The sequence below is a fragment of the Malania oleifera genome, chromosome 10 (genome assembly GCF_029873635.1).
Source record: "Malania oleifera isolate guangnan ecotype guangnan chromosome 10, ASM2987363v1, whole genome shotgun sequence".
Classification (NCBI taxonomy): domain Eukaryota; kingdom Viridiplantae; phylum Streptophyta; class Magnoliopsida; order Santalales; family Ximeniaceae; genus Malania; species Malania oleifera.
Genome location: NC_080426.1, coordinates 32,164,367 through 32,170,879, shown reverse-complemented (window position 1 = coordinate 32,170,879; position 6,513 = coordinate 32,164,367). Strand labels below are relative to the sequence as shown.

General features: G+C 28.6%; 1 protein-coding gene across 1 annotated transcript in view; it reads right to left on the bottom strand.

The window, feature by feature from the left end:
• Window positions 1-6,513, bottom strand: part of LOC131165728 (ricin-like) — a 630,504-nt gene that overhangs the window by 617,517 nt on the left and 6,474 nt on the right. The gene's annotated exons all lie outside the window — the stretch shown is intronic.

Genomic DNA, 6,513 nt, shown 5'->3' with positions numbered 1-6,513 from the left:
ACTATGTATTAAGTTCTTAATTTGCATTATATATAATTGTGGAGTTTCTGCTTATTTGGCAAATTAACTTGGGGTAAAAAACAGTGCCTAAGAACAGAAGAGGTTTTATAGGAAAAATATGAGTGGGAACGGTTAATGTTTTATGTGGGTTGTCAATTTTATATAAATATTCAGTGTATTATTTTATATAAACAAGTAAGGCTAAAAGATTATTAATTTGGATCTTATTAAATGTAAACAAGTATTGTCGGCTACGTTTGGGAGCATGAATTTCAAATTTTAAATTTGGATTTGGGTGATTTTAGATAAATTTCAATAGAGTTTTGTATTACATACACCCGATTTTGTCCAAATTTTTATCTAGTTAAAAAACTACTTTTGGAAAATTTATTAGTACAATGAAAAAGGATTAGGAAAAAATAAATGAAAAATAAAAAATAAAAAAAATCTGGTGGACCGGCTCCTCTATGCTCACACCTGCACACACAGAAATTTCAGTTAATAATTGCAAATAAATCAAAAAAAAAAAAATCTATCAATCTATTTAAAACTTGATTGATGAATGAAAATTAATTGGTTGCTTTCCCCTTGGCCTATAAATAGAGATCTTCAAAGAGTTGTTGAAGAGAAAAGTGGGAGAAGAAAAAAAAGTGAGGCAAGAGAGGGAGAGATTGTGATTGAAACATTTCAAAGATAAAGAGAGGATTGAAAAATTGGGAGTAAAATGAGAAGGTTGATACATGGGGAAGATATAAAATTTTGATTTGAGGGGGGTGAACATAAATTGAGTTCAATGGGTTGAAGAGCAGAAAAAGGATCCAACATACTCAAGAATTGCGAAATTAAGAAAATGCATTGAGTAGAAGCAACAAGCAAGGACGAGCTTTTAAAGGTTGAAAAGGTTAGTACCATTTTCCCTGATTCTTATTTGGTTTTTTTGAATATCTGGTTAAGTTGTCTATAACTAGTTAAAAAGCAATAGAATTTAGAGTTTAAAAGCTTAACAAACAAAGAGCCCCAAAAGAATTTTCCAAATAGAGTTTAAAATTAGATTCTAAAAATTACCAAACAAGTTCCCAAAATTTGAAAGCCAACAATCCAGCAGAGACTCCAAACTCTCTCGCACAGATAATAACTTTTGACCCAAAATTTTGAAATAACTTGACCCAAATACCCAACCCGACTTTGGAAACCCGAATCCAAATGTCCATACTCGACTTGATACGGGAACTCAAGTCAACTTGACCCATTCACTCGGGTCCAAGTCAACTGACCTAAGGACCTGAGACTCAAGTCAATGTTGACATAGGTCAAACCCTCATAGACTTAAGGCCCAGAGCCCAATTCGACTTGCACCAAGCCCAAACTCTATTCAGATCCAACCAAATTTAGCCCAGCCTCCCAAAGCCCAAACTAAATCCTAAAACATACTTGGCCCAATCAATTTCCAAGATGTTTAAACCAGTGGCCCCATAAGGCCCAATTAGGCAAGAATCCACCTAAGTTCAAACTACCCAGGGCCCAATTATCTCAACCCAATCGATCCTCAACCTAGCTTAATCTAACTCAAATCAAACCCTAATTAACCTAATCACCTAACTTAGCTCAACCCCTTCCCAAACTTGTTTGGTTTGAATGAAAACGCAGGAAAACATGATTTGTCTCAGAAAATCACAAAAAAAAACATAGAAAGAGAAAACAAAAGGGAAAAGGATTGAGGGTATATAGGTTTACCTAGGGAAAACATATATTACATAAATGTTATGGGGGTTGGGGGATCAATGGTATTTAATAGGGCCAATTTACAACAGTAAAAACTTAGTCATTATAATTCCTTTAACTCAAATAAGTTGTATAATAAATTAAATTTTATTTTAATTTTTTAGGTAAGTACTTTTATTAAATGTCTTTATTAAATATTACTTAATCAAGTCCCTTAGTAGAGGTCAAAAAAATCTTATATAACTTCTAATTATTTGTGGCCCAGCAACTTATTTGTTTTTAGGTTAATTTTTTATATATATATTACAACTCACTTCTCTAACATTTACTCAGTTAAAAAGGTCCATTAATTATCTAATGTTACCAAGTTAACGCGTAAATATATCAAATAATTATTCATTAATTTTAAAAAATAAAATTATACGATAATTTAATTTAGGTTTTATTTCATAAATTTGTTTTTTTATCAAACTTTACTGTGCAATCTTATATTATTTTTAATTCAATAAATAAATGTTCATTATTAAGATGTTTTTTTTAATATAACTCTCAATTCAAAATATAATAATGAAAGAAATTTGTTTACATATTTTATGTAACAACCTGAACCCGAGTGGGCTCTGGTATATAATTTTTTAGTAAAAGCAAATAAAACTCAATTATTGTTAAATCAGAGTACTAATTAGTTTTATTACAAATGTGTATTTCAACTATTAAAAATTAACATTCTTAAAATTTTTAAATACACAAACATAATTCAACTGGTATTATATTAATTTTTATTCTACTTTCCTCTTTCTAATCCCACCCACGATTCTGCTGTGACACTTTGATTTCTGGTACACTTTTCAAAATCATCTGTAATGTAAAATGTGATTAGAGTGAGACAATCCTTAGTAAGTAAAAGAGATTATTACTAGTATGTGACCAAAGATAGACTTTCTTAGTGATATAATATCATAAAATACATGTAATACTTGTAACTTCAAAATTGCATTTAAAAATAAAAGTAAATTTAAAAATTACTGTATAAAAATTTTACCATCAAGAGTAAAATTGAACTTGTTATCTTTAAAACTGTAACTATAATATTTAATCATACATATACACTTTCCTTTATGCTTTTCCTTCAAATAATCATTTAGGCATAAAATAGTCATGTTCACATTATTATACATATACATATACTGTAAAAACCTCCCTTAGGCTTGTTAACTGTAAGTCATGTTTATTCACATGACAGGGTTGTGCGGTCTGAAACTGGACTTAGTTGGTTGGCCGGCCAAAATAAATCAACATCATCATTAAGTGCAATTTTTCCTATTAAGACTTGGTCTGACCCGAGTGGACACTCAAGAGAAATCCAATACCATATAAAACCACTCTGTAAACAGTGTGAGTATACTCTGATCTTTTTAAATTTTAAGTTATGGTACCAAGCATTTGTAACATTGAGCTTTCTTAACCATAAAGATTTTTAAAACGTACTACGATATAATTTGTACATATCAAAGCACTCACTAAAGTGGTCATCCAAGACTTATTTGTCAAACCAGTAAGCCTCCGGGCTAAAGTCCCGAGAATTTGGGTCGTCCAAGACTCATTTGCCTCTTTACTCTGATACCAACAAATTTTCTAAAACAAGCATCCTCGTATATATATTTTATGCAATTAAAACAACATCATAAAAATTGTATATATAATTTATGCAATAAAATGAACAATACCATAAAAATTTTACCATATCTTGATTGTATTGTAAAACACGTAACGTAATTTAATGAGCTCATACCACACGATTTTCGTATTAAAAAATATTTTCTTAAATAAAAATAATATTAAAAATTATCCGAATGGATTAGAACATTTTCTTTTTAACCCAAAAATAAATGCAAGAATATTAAAATAAAACTGGTATAATTAAATATATGTAAAAACAACGTTGGATAAAATTTAACAAAACTCTAACATAATCAAATTTACTTACACTGATTTATCTTTGTAAAATGGTTATCACAAACTTTTAATTAATGAAATTAGAAAAAGTGAAAGAGTGAGAATTTTATGTGTAAAAATTTTTTTCTACCTATTGACCTCATAAGGATTAAAATCTTATTTTGATGATAATAAAGTAAATGAACTTAACATATTTGATTAAGTGATGATTCAGGACTTAAGTGTTCAAGAACAAGTGCTTGACAAAGTCATTTGAAAGCTCGAAATCAAAGATAGAAGATCTTATGAAACTAAAAGACTATTGAAGCATGAAATCAATGAGCCATGAAGGAAGTCAAAGCAAATACATGAAGATATTAAAAGCAAAGCAAATACATGAAGATATTGAGAGCAAAACAAATGCATGAAGAATTAGTGATTAGAAAATTCAAAAATTTAAGAAGCCTCATGTAAGTACTTTAATCGATTTCAATATGAATGCATGAAACTCTTAGGTTAATTACTTGGATCTAGATATCTTTTAAAATATTTGGAAAATATTTTCATATGGTCAAAAGTTATTTTAAAAAGATTAAAATTATTTTTGAAATGAAAAATATCAAAATATGATTCTCCAAATTCTGTTTTTTATTTTTTATTTTTTATATCTGCATTGATGAGCAATTTTCTCTATCAATGGTTTCTTATATTCAAAAAACGTTTAATATGAAAATTGTAGGATTTTCTCTTAATTTTCTGTTGATAACAAGAACGTCTAATTTGGAATTGTATAAAAAACATTATGACCAAGATACTAAAGCGTGGTGGAAGTTGACATCAAGTCTAGGCGACTAACTAGTTGATAGACAAGCTGATAGAACTAGGTTAGGCGACTGACCCTGCATTATTTCAAAAATACACTGATTTAAAAAGGCCCAGGCGACTGACCTTCGTAAAATTCAAATTTAAACAGGAAACTTTCCAAAAATGATTTTTTAGCCACTAAACTTTATGAAAACTTGGAAAATACTCCAAGTAATTTGGACAACATGAAAAATAATTTTTAAACTCTATGAATACATGCTAAACTCAAGGATTACACACATCAACAAAGATAAAAATCAACTATTAGTCAAATTATTTCACATTCAAAGAGTTTTTGCCAAATATTTTCTAAGAAACTATTAGCTAAATTAAAGCTTGATGTTCTTGTACTCTAACTAAGATTTCTTCAAATCTAAAGAACCCCGATGATAAACTCTTGAGCTTCATATTTCTATATTGAATTTTGATTTAAGTATATTGTACTAATCAATTGTACTAATATGCTCTTATTGAGAGTTGTTCTTGTACACAAGGCTCTTGTTTTTGCTATTGTTTTTTGACGATTTAGGTTATTGAATCGTTATACCAAGCGTGGGGTATCGCTTGAAGAGGAGGACTCCATTTTACTTGAAGGAGTGTCTAAAAGGTTTGCTCCACCTGGTTAAGGGAGCGGTATAGTGAAATCTTTGGGTGGTTTATCTAAGACGAGGACGTAGACGGGTATAGCTGAACCTCATAAAATCTCATATTTTTCTCTTCCCTAATCTCTTTAATTTTCTGCATATATATAAATTATGTGTATGTTTACTTAATTGTTGAAAATTAATCTGTTATTGGGAATTGAGGAAACTTTGATTTAAGGGAGTACGTTAATTGATCTTTTACAAAAACTTCAAAGGGAGTACGTTGATTAATCTTTTGCAAAAACCTTGATTAAAGGAAATGTGTTGATTAATAAGTATCAAAGCTTATTAACTTATTGATTTGTTTCATACTTAAATTCGAAGTTTGAATTTTGGAAGCTTGCTGAAATCTTTATTTTGATTCATATTGTGAAATCAACATACTATAACCTTATTGATTGACTGATTAAGTTTTGATTCATATTTTAGATCAGGTGTATCTTCACTTCAAAGGTTTGAACTTGAAATTGAATATTGAATATTGATTTGAATCAAGAATTGATTGAATTAAAAATTTTGAAGTGTTGAATATTTAATTTTGTTTAATAAATCATTCTATTGAAACAAGATTAAAAGAAAATTCAAGATAACTTTAAGAAATCGATATTGTCTTTGAAGTATATTGAAAATAAAATCTGATATGAATTTTTATCTATTAAAATTCTAAAAGTTGAATTAGTAATATCATCTCTTGTTGATAAGAATTGATTGGAGAGCATGATTGCTGAATATATATATTTGTTGAATTAAAACTAAAATTGAAGAAGGGTTATAATTAACTAAAAGTTTTCAAAGAAAATTTTAAAATCCAATTCACCCCCATCTTGGGAGTACACCTTACTTCTTATTACCATTAATCCTTTCACTCACTTTTTCTTCTGTTCCTTCAAAAACTTTTTCATGTAATGGTTGTGAGAATGAAATGAGATGATTTCTATTTATAGGCTCAAAATTTATGGCAGCATGCATGTATTATGGTGCGCGAGTGGAAGCTTTCAATTTATGCATAAGGCATGGTGGGGATGGATCATGTATGGAACATAGGGACATATTTTATTTTTTTATTATTAAATTATTATGTTTGTAGGTGGGAAGGGAATGACAACTCATATGAAAAAAAATTATTATATTATATAAGTAGTGCATGCTTTCATCTAATATCGTATATATAATTTATTATGTACATCTTGAATAATGAATGTTGACAATAATATTTGTTTAATTGAATGGATGTACAACTAGTTTTATCTTATTATATTAAATATATTGTTTAATAAAGACGTAATGGGGTATGGATGTTGATTATAATGAGTCATAAGCACTCAATTTCTTTATTATATTATTTAAA